The sequence below is a fragment of the Manis pentadactyla genome, chromosome 12, assembly GCF_030020395.1.
Source record: "Manis pentadactyla isolate mManPen7 chromosome 12, mManPen7.hap1, whole genome shotgun sequence".
In the NCBI taxonomy this organism is placed as follows: Eukaryota; Metazoa; Chordata; class Mammalia; order Pholidota; family Manidae; genus Manis; species Manis pentadactyla.
In genome coordinates this window covers 80,207,194-80,218,263 of record NC_080030.1, presented here as the reverse complement: position 1 = coordinate 80,218,263, position 11,070 = coordinate 80,207,194, and the positions used below count along the sequence as shown (strand labels likewise).

General features: G+C 37.9%; 1 long non-coding RNA gene across 1 annotated transcript; it reads right to left on the bottom strand.

Moving 5' to 3' along the window:
* Positions 1–1,370: 1,370 nt before the first annotated feature.
* LOC130679828 (uncharacterized) lies at positions 1,371–8,976 on the bottom strand. The gene is made up of 2 exons (XR_008992785.1): positions 8,483–8,976; positions 1,371–3,625 (listed from the first exon to the last, which is right to left on the bottom strand). It is a non-coding gene; the product is annotated as an uncharacterized LOC130679828 (long non-coding RNA).
* Positions 8,977–11,070: the final 2,094 nt, after the last annotated feature.

Sequence of the window (11,070 nt, the reverse complement as noted above, 5' to 3'; positions counted from 1 at the left end):
TTAATATCATCAAAATGGCCATCCTGCCCAAAGCAATATATAGTTTTGATGCAATCCCTATGAAACTACCAGAAAAATTCTTCAACGAACTGGAACAAATAATTCAAAAATTCATATGGAAACACCAAAGATCCTGAATAGCCAAAGCAATCCTGAGAAAGAAGAATAAAGTAGGGGGGATCTCACTCCCCAACTTCAAGCTCTATTATAAAGCCATAGTAATCAAGACAATTTGGTACTGGCACAAGAACAGAGCCACAGACCAATGGAACAGAATAGAGACTCCAGACATTAACCCAAACATATATAGTCAACTAATATTCGATAAAGGGGCCATGGACATACAATGGGGAAATGACAGTCTCTTCAACAGATGGTGCTCGCAAAACTGGACAGCTACATGTAGGAGAATGAAACTGGATCACTGTCTAACCCCATACCAAAAGTAAACTCAAAATGGATCAAAGACCTGAATGTAAGTCATGAAACCATTAAACTCTTGGAAAAAAACATAGGTAAAAACCTCTTAGACATAAACATGAGTGACCTCTTCTTGAACATATCTCCCCGGGCAAGGAAAACAACAGCAAAATGAACAAGTGGGACTATATTAAGCTGAAAAGCTTCTGTACAGCAAAAGACACCATCAATAGAACAAAAAGGAACCCCACAGTATGGGAGAATATATTTGAAAATGACACATCCGATAAAGGCTTGACGTCAAGAATATATAAAGAGCTCACATGCCTCAACAAACAAAAAACAAGTAACCCAAATAAAAAATGGGCAGAGGAACTGAACAGACAGTTCTCCAAAAAAGAAATACAGATGGCCAACAGACACATGAAAAGATGCTCCACATCGCTAATTATCAGAGAAATGCAAATTAAAACTACAATGAGGTATCACCTCACACCAGTAAGGATGGCTGCTACCCAAAAGACAAACAACAACAAATGTTGGCGAGGCTGTGGAGAAAGGGGAACCCTCCTACACTGCTGGTGGGAATGTAAACTAGTTCAACCATTGTGGAAAGCAGTATAGAGGTTTTCAGAATGCTCAAAATAGAAATACCATTTGACCCAGGAATTCCACTCCTAGGAATTTACCCTAAGAATGCAGTAGCTCAGTTTTAAAATGACATATGCACCCCTATGTTTTTCACAGTACTATTTATAATAGCCAAGAAATGGAAGCAACCTAAGTGTCCATCAGTAAATGAATGGATAAAGAACCTGTGGTACATATACACAATGCAATATTATTCAGCCACAAGTGTCGGGTCCCTTCCCTGTCTCTGACCCGCAAATGAGGGAAGAGACATGATTGTTCGTCGAAGATCTTAAGGACCAGCCAGGGGACTCAAGGCGTGACAATGCAAGAGTGCTGCCGAGAAGGCATCTCTCATATTTATTGATAAAATGGTTGTTAACAACAATATTGGGGTTTCCATGCACAATCATTAATTAAGTTCAACTCTCAACAGTTTCACTTTCTGAAGGATAACGAACAAATCCTCATGGTGAACGAACACAGAAACTCTTTCTGTCTTGGCTACTGTTTCTGTCTTGACTACAATCATAAACCATAAACAAACCATCAAGGCAAAAGTGCTTATACATATGATTTTCATACTTTATATATAAATTCCATATAATTCCCACATTTCCCCCTTTTTGTTTTTAAAAGGCTTCAAGATAATGATTGTTGTAACTCAAGCGAAAGATCTGTTCTTAATTTTTTAAATATCAACCTAGCTGGACAAAAGCAGCAGAGAATGCCTCATATAAATGGGGTATGAGGTTCTAAGCCTCGCCTCAGTTGGCCCCCACCTCCTCACCTGTTGACCCTTTATGACTGTGCCTGTCTTAGGTTGTTCCTCCCATGAGGAATCTTACCCGTCTCTGGCTAACCAGCCATCCCCTGGGGCCACACAGGGAGAGATCGTGTGAAAAAAGGAGGCATTAGGAGTAGACTGATGTTTGTTGATGTTTTTCATACTCTCACTCTTATGTCCAGCCTTAATCATAGAAATCACAAAATACAAAGATTTAGTGCACGGACTTTCATAAGTAACAATGCAAACAAAGGACAATCATTTTTTAGACATCACTTCCAGGAAAGTAGCATAAGCATGCATTGGTTTCAACAAACTGGTGACTATATCATGCATCCAGGCTATCAAGACTGGAAGGCAAATACACAAAAGAAACAGGCCTACAATTACTGACCATATCCAGTGAAACCAAGAAAACCATTTAGGTAATTCAGGCATTTGAGAAAACATCAATAATATGATGAATATTGTCTATTTGATTGTGAATAGTTTGAGAAAAGTCAGATTAAAACAACACATGCCTGGAAACTGTTCACATCCCATATGTTCTTTTAACAATAGATAGTCTATAGTAGTGCAGTCTTGAAGTACTGCAACTCATACTTCTCCTAGTTCTTGGTTGAGTTCAGATAATACAGAAGCAGTCAGGTTTGTTGTTTTACTGTATGCACAGGCCATCTTGGATATTTCATTCTGCATTCCTACGAGTACTGGAACTGGTAAGATGAATGCAGCAGCGACAGCTACAGCAACAGGATCTAACAACTTCAAGTTGTCATCACAATTAGGTGACAGGGCTCGAGAAATCTGTTTGTGTTTGTATCCAGGATGGTCTATAAGAGCAGGAAGAATACGTCCTACTCCACAAACACCTTGATAATGTGAAGAAAAGGCTTGATATGTTTTGTTATTGCATAAAAATACCCAGCCATTTGGAAGTCTATATCCAAAAGGCCATTTTACATGAATGGTAGAATTACAGTAAGAAGGAATATGAGTGCAATTAATGCATATACATTCAGAAACTATAGTAGTACTGACAGGTAAGTTCAATTGAACTTCACGAGTAAGAACTTTAGGAGAGTGAGTAATGTTTATTCCTGAAATATTTGTGAAAACAGAAAAAGGGAGTCCTATACCTATCAAATTCTTCTTTAATAATCCACTAATAGAGGAATCTCCTGCTACACAAAAAGATGACTTGTTCAGTCCTCGACTTGCAAGTTGTAGCCACATATTAGGTGAAGAAAATTCTCACTCTGGAGAGAGTGATATGTCTAAGTAGACATAACTACTTTTATATTATATATCAGGAGATCCTTTTTGATATTTCTCACAAGAATAATTGCCAATATCATTTCTGGTCAAAACTGTTTTGTAAATGTCATAGCGAGTATTATCTCTTTTAGACTGATCAGTTGCATAATTCCACCCAAGCTTTCCTCCATACTTTGGTCTATATATCTCTTTACCATCTTTTTTCCATACTATAGGACCTATAGGAGTAGAACAGGTGGATACACACTGAAGAACTACTCCTCGGCCTAAATATGGAGGACTGTTCACACTAGCTGTAATAGTGCAAGCTTGTGCAGTGTGTGTATGTATGAATGTTATCACCAAAAATAAAAGTAGAAACTTCACTATTCAGGAAACTTCATTCCAGTGATGAAGTTTGTTGGTGGCCATCCTCTGGAGCAGCTCTTTCTGAGGATGTTGATATTGGGAGTTCTTCTTCATATCGTATCTTAATTCTTTTTCTGGGTAGCCAAATCAAGCGTTGATCCTCTGTAATGTCACAAACAAACCCTTTGCCCCACACTTTGATATAACCTTTATACCACTGTGAAGAACCTGTTGGAGACCACCATACAGGAACTGCTGTTGTTTCAGGAAAAGAAACATTGTCAGAAAAATGTATTTCCATAGCTGATCGTCCATCGCCTTTTAAGAGATAGAAATTAAGAACAAGTAAAGCATGCATTAAGCGTTGATTTGCTGTTAATTTTATCATATCCGGGAGTAATCCCCCTTTTTGTTTTAACAAAAAATGCTTAAGAGTAAGATGACGACATTCAATTAGAGCTTGACCTGTAGAATTGTAAGGAATGCCTGTTTGATGAGTAATATTATACAGCTGAAAAAATCTCTTTAGCGTAGAGGAGAGGTAAATTGGAGCGTTGTCAGTTTTTATGTTGGCAGGAACGCCTAGTATTGCAAATGCTTGTAAAAGATGAGTGATAATATGATGAGATCATTCTCCTGGTAAAGCTGTTGCCCATGAAGTGGAAGAATAAGTATCAATAGAAACATGAACAATGCTTAAGTGTTCCAAATTCAGGAAAAATAGTAACATCCATTTGCCATAGGGTGTTAGGACGCGTTCCCCTGGGAACAGTTCCTGCTTGCAAACGAGGAGAATTAATTTGAGAACAGGTTGAACAAGAATTCAAGATATTATGAGCTTCAGATGCAGAAAGAGAAAAGTGCTTCTGTAAGGTGAAAGAAGGAGCATGAGTCAGGTCGTGATATCGTTGAGCTGGTGAGTAAGTAACTAAAGAAAGAAGCTTGTCTACTTTATCATTATAATATGATAAAGGACCTGGTAAATTAGAATGTGATCGTATATGAGTAATGAAGAAGGGATGTAGACGTTGATGAATACGCACCTGTCATTGAGAAAATAAAGTGTTAATAGAAGATTGTGCAGTGCCCAATGTTGCAGTTTCTAATAGAGGAACAGAAAAGGCAGCATAAGCAGAGTCAGTAACAATATTGACAGGACCTGGAAAATCTTGCAAAGCTTGCAACACAGCATATAACTCATTTTGTTGTGCAGAAGTAAAAGATGTTTGAAAAGTTTCTGACAAACCAGAACAAGTTGTATAGGCTGCTTTAAAAGATTTTGTACCATCTGTAAAACAGGTAACAGTATTTAATAATGGATTAGGAGAAGTTTTGTGAGGAAGGATACATTGATGGTGCTGAAAAAATGAAAATAACTTATTCTAAGGGTAATGACAGTCAATATTTCCTAAATAATCTGAAAGTGCAATTTGCCAATGAGTATTTTCTTGAAATACTTGCATAATATTTTGTTTAGATAAAGGAAGAATAATGGAGTGAGGGTCTTGACCAATCATCTGTCTTAGTCTCTGTCATCCTTTAAGGATAATGGAGGCTACTTTGTCAATGTAAGGTTGTAAGGAGGGTTTAGTTTGATACTGCAGAAATATCCACTCTAACTAACCATCACATTGACAGAGCAATCCTGTAGGAGAATGAGGAGTAAAGTAGATTAATAAAAGTAAGGGTTTGTAAAGTCAATTTTTGATAATTGAGCTTTTTGAATGTGTTGTTCTATCCACTTGAGTTCCTCTTCAGCTTTTGAGGTTAAGTCTCTAGGACTATTAAGATCTGAGGGTCCTTTTAAAATATTTAAAAGATGTTGTAATTTATAAGTAGGAATTCCTAATAATGGTCGGATCCAATTAATATCTCCTAAGAGCTTTTGAAAATCATTTGAGTTTTAAGATGATCTCTCCTAATTTGAATTTTCTGAGGAATTATTGAATTTTCTTGAATTTTATTTCCCAAATAATTCATTGGGTATTGTATTTGTATTTTATCTGGCGCTATTTGTAATCCCCATTGTTTTAACTCAGTTTCAGTCTCATTGAGAATATTGGTAAGAGATAAATGCCTACGTAGGGCTATGAGAATATCATCCATATAATGAATGATATAAGCTGAAGACCATTTTTCATGTATAGGCTGAAGAACTCTATGCACATAATTTTGACAAATTGTAGGGCTATTTAACATTCCTTGAGGAAGTGCTTTCCACTGGAATCTTTCTGAAGGTGCCTGCAAATTTAAAGAAGGGACAGTAAAAGCAAACTTTTCTCTGTCCATTATAGCTAAAGGAATTGTAAAAAAAACAATCTTTAAGATCAATTATAGCCATGTTCCAGTCTTTTGGAACCATAGTTGGAGAAGGGAGGCTTTGTCGCAAAGGTCCCATAGGTTTAAGAACTGCATTAATTTGTCTTAAATCTCGTAAAAGTCTCCAATTTCCTGATTTCTTTTTTATAACAAATACAGGAGAATTCCATGGACTTGTGGAAAATTCTAACCTATCTAGCTGAAGTTGTTCTTGAACTAATGTGTGTAGGGCTGCCCATTTTTCTTTATTGAGGGGTCCCATCTACCCAAACAGGCGTCTGAGTGGTCCACTGTAATGGTATAGGAGCTGGCAGCCATTTATCAATGACCCCTAAGAAAAAGACTGAACTGATGAAGGCTCATTAAAAGACAATGTAGTATGCCATTGTTGCATTAAATCTCGTCCCCAGAGATTAATTGCTACATCAACAATTAAAGGTTTTAACAAAGCTAATTGTTTTTCAGGACTGAGACAATGCAAGATAGCTGAACTTTGCCATATTTGAGAAGCTGTACCAATACTTGAAACTTGAATATGCTTCTCTTGTTTGGGCCAATTTTTTGGCCAATATTTAAAAGCAATTACAGATACATCAGCTCCTGTATCCAACAATCCTGTAAAAGACTTGCCTTGAATACTGATCTTGCATTGAGGTCTATCAGATGTAATTTTTGTATTAAGCCATATTTGTTTATCTGTACTTCCAAATTCACCTTGTCCTCTCTCATAAGGTGTTGTTGAAGGTGGGAGATAGGGAAGTAAAAGTAATTGAGCAATTCTTTCTCCTTGAGGTATATATAATTCCTTATCAGATGACACCATTATTTTAATCTCACCCATATAATCTTGATCAATAACTCCAGGTCTTACTATTAATCCTTTTAGAGTCCAGCTACTATGGCCTAAAAGTAATCCTACAGAATTAGCTGGTAAAGGACCAAAAATTCCTGTACTAAGTAATTGAACTTCTTGTGATAGGTGTAAATATACAGATTGAGAAGAGGCAAGATCTACAGCAGCACTTCCTTTAGTTGCAGCTTGTAAATCATGCCATGTTCTTTTACTTGGAGAGGATGCCTCTGTATTATTTTCTAGGGCCTCAGAGGCTGGCCTGATTGGAGGTTTAAAGGCTGAGATTCATTGATAGGATTACCATCTTTATCAAATTTTGAATGACATTCATTAGACCGTCTCCCTTTTTTACATTTTGGGCAAACAGATGGCAGTTTATTTTTAAAATTTGACTCTTTTGTTCTCTTCTGCAATCGGCAGTCTTTTTTCATATGCCCTTGTCTGCCACAACCAAAACACTTTAAATTTACTACGTTTCTCCTTGACTTTCCTTTCATAGCAGTTGCTAGTAAATTAGCTTGATATGTAAGAGAACCTATATCAGCACAGGCTTTGATATAATCTTCCATCCTAGCTCCTGCAGCTTTTAAAGGTCTGAGAACTCTCTGACACTCTGTATTTGCATTATCATAGGCTAGCATCTGTAACAACAGATCTCTCAACTCTGGATGTGCTACTGTCTTTCTCAAATTATCTTGCAATCTCACAACAAAGTCAACATAGGACTCATTAAGCCCTTGTTTAAGTTTACTAAATGGCAAGACAGGCTTTCCAGCTGCTTGTATTTTCTCCCAGGCTTTTAAGCAACACAAATGTACTTGTGTTACTGCTATGTCTTCATATCTAACTTGTCTCTCTATCTGCAGCCAGTCTCCTTGTCCTGCTAGTTGTTCAGCAGTTATAAGAATTGGAGGATTGGTGTGCTGATTTCTCAAAGCTTGTGCTTTTGCCTCCTCATATCACCAGGTTTTAAATTGTAAAAACTCAGAAGAGTCCAGACAAGTATGAGCCAACAAATCCCAATCATGAGGAATCATCCTTTCCTGTTCTGCTAATCCCCTCAAGAGAACTACAACGTATGGAGAATTAGTACCATATGAAGAAATAGCCTGTTTAAAATCTTTTAATGTCTTGTAAGGAATAGGTGTATAAAGTGCTTTGACTCCTCCTTGTGGAAAATCAGGATCTTCACCTGGCCCAAAAGGAGTTAAACTAACTATGCTATTAAGGGTGTCAGATAAGCATCTATATCACCCTCCCTCTGAGCTTTACGTATTCCTGCTGAGAAGGCAGACGTTGCAGGAACAGAGACTGGAGAGTTTTTATGATGAGCGGAGCGAACAGAACTCTCATCATCGGTCTCTGAAGAAGAGGAAGAGGAGGATGTAGAGGAGTTAGGTAGATGTGGGGATGGAGATCGCCTACTTGACTTTTCTACATCATCTAAGAGTTCTCTCTTGCACTCTTGTGTATCTGACTTAGTTTCAGACAGTGGGGGAGTTTGCAAAGGCTGCAAGGCGAGAGTGATCAAATTACATAAAGACCAAACAACAGGCACAGGGATGACATTTCCCTGCCTGTGAGCCTTTTTAAAATCTCTTAAAATATTATCCCAATCAGCTTGTTTAAGTGACCCTTGTGGTGGTAGCCAATAACAATGTTTTTTAATATACTTATAGAGTAGAGCAAAATCTTTTTTAGAAGTTTTCACTCCTGATGTTTTTAGGAGGGCACGGAGTAATTTTAAATAATACTCCGGTTTAGTTGCTTTAGTTTCTGTTTGGCCCATTTTAGTGTCCCTGACATCTAGATCCTGTTCCCTACGTACACTTTCCTGGGAATCTTACCAGATCGACGATCTTCAGAGCTTTCCCCGCCTTAGAATTGCAAGTGCTGCCGAGCGGAGGTTCTCCATCCTTAGTTTTGACCGTCTTTCAGGTCCCTGTTTGGGCGCCACTTGTCGGGTCCCTTCCCTGTCTCTGACCCGCAGATGAGGGAAGAGACACGATTGTTCGTCGAAGATCTTAAGGACCAGCCAGGGGACTCAAGGCGTGACAATGCAAGAGTGCTGCCGAGAAGGCATCTCTCATATTTATTGATAAAATGGTTGTTAACAACAATATTGGGGTTTCCATGCACAATCATTAATTAAGTTCAACTCTCAACAGTTTCACTTTCTGAAGGATAACGAACAAATCCTCATGGTGAACGAACACAGAAACTCTTTCTGTCTTGGCTGCTGTTTCTGTCTTGACTACAATCATGAACCATAAACAAACCATCAAGGCAAAAGTGCTTATACATATGATTTTCATACTTTATATATAAATTCCATATAATTCCCACACACAAGAAGAAAACCATTTGCAACATGGATGGAGCTAGAGGGTGTTATGCTCAGTGAAATAAGCCAGGCAGAGAAAGACAACTGTCAAATGATTTCACTCATCTGTGTAGTATAAGAACAAAAAAACCCTGAAGGAATAAAACAGCAGCAGACTCACAGAACCCAAGAATGGACTAACAGTTACCAAAGGGAAAGGAACTGGGGAAGATGGGTGGGAAGGGAGGGATAAGGGAGAAAAGGCACATTGTGATTAGTACACATAATATAGGTGTTTCACAGGGAGGGCAGTATAGCACAGAGAAGTCAAGTAGTGATTCTATAGCATCTTACTATGCTGATAGACAGTGACTAAAATGGGGTATGGGGTGGGGACTTGATAATGGGGGGAAATGCAGTAATCACAATGTTGTTCATGTAAGTGTTTATTAATGATACCAAAAAATATACTTCTTTACTCCTAGAAGCATTTATTTTATGTGTCAAATTGCCCAATGCAGTACACCCACCAAACATGGTGAAGGCTCTTGGCAGTGAAATAGTACACACTCAACCAGCATTCTTCACATTAGCTTTTGTACCTGAGTTTAAGAGTATAAAAAAGCTGCAGTATCAGGAAAACAGTCTTTTCCCTGAAATAACACTATTGACCTATAAAACCTTTGTTACTAGAAACAACTCCTATATATAGCATTTCAAGGGTGTATTACATGAAGCACATGGTTATCACAGATTAACTGACATAAAGTCCTCCAACTTTTACATTTATACATGTAGCTCTATATTTGTACTAAATGCATCACAATGTGACAAACACATGGTTTCAAAGAACTGTGTGCACATATAATTGCATTCTAATAATATCTTTATTTGGTCATTTGAAAATCAACTACTATTTTTCTGGCTGGAAAGTCACATATGCTAATCATGAAAAATGCAAATAATACAGAAATGTACAAAGTATAGACACATATAAGGAAATACACAAAGTAGAAAATAAAATCACCCTGAAGTTGCACCCCTAGGAAATAATCACACTTAACAGATTGCTTTATATATTGAAGGCCTTTCTCTCTATCTACATAAGGATACACACTAAAGAATTTTTTTATATAAAATGAGCTATAACATAAATAATATGATACCGAGCTTTAAAAAGTGGAAAATATGCTATGTACCTGTCTTATGCTCAGATATAGGTATTTATTTTTAAGGACTTGATTAGATATGCCATAATTTATTCATACCCTGTTACAGAAAATACTGAAAAACCTGGACTGGATCACTGATGGAAGAACCAAGCGGCACTCGGAGGTCTTGGAGTGTTGAGGTTTTATTTCACACCAGCGGGCTCAGAGGGGAGTAATCTCCCAAGGCCTGAGCCCTGAGCACAAGCGAGGAAAGCAATTTATATTATTCTGCTATGCGGCATTTCGGCATGCGCAGGGCCAAAGAGAAGCCCGGAGAAGTGGAGGAGGGAGCTTGGGGGCTTTGCCAACTGGAGCAAAATAGTAGTTTGCTGACCTTGATGGCTGTGTTGAATATTTTCCTTAACACCCCTCTTCTGATGCCCCTTTAAACAATTTGTTTTGGGGGCATCATCTTTTTGGTTTATGATAGGGTTATAATGGCTTGTATTTATACTTTTAATTGCTTTGAGCTAGGACGTTTTTCCTTGTGACTTTTTTGTTAAAGACTTGAGTACTTTGTGAAGAACACAAATTATTATGTTTTCATGCATTTGTATGGGCCTTCAGTGTACAGGTTGAAATGAGTCCTTCAGACTCTTGATAAGCCTGTGCTTAACAAAAAATACTGTTTTTTTCAGTCCTAATTTTCATGCAGCTGAGCAGTACACTCAGGCTGGTTTATTTGAGGGTGAGAGGACAGGTGCTAAGGGTGTAGGGCCACTGAGGGCAGCTCTCTTGGGTGATGAGCATGCACTTTTTTACTTTTGTACAGTAGAGAGGTACTTTGGAAATGCAGGCTGAGACTTGAGTTCAGCTAGGAGAGACAGGTAAGCACAGCAAAACAACTTAAGGATTACCAAATAGACAATAGAAAGAGCAACCTTTTGAGGAACAGTTTAGT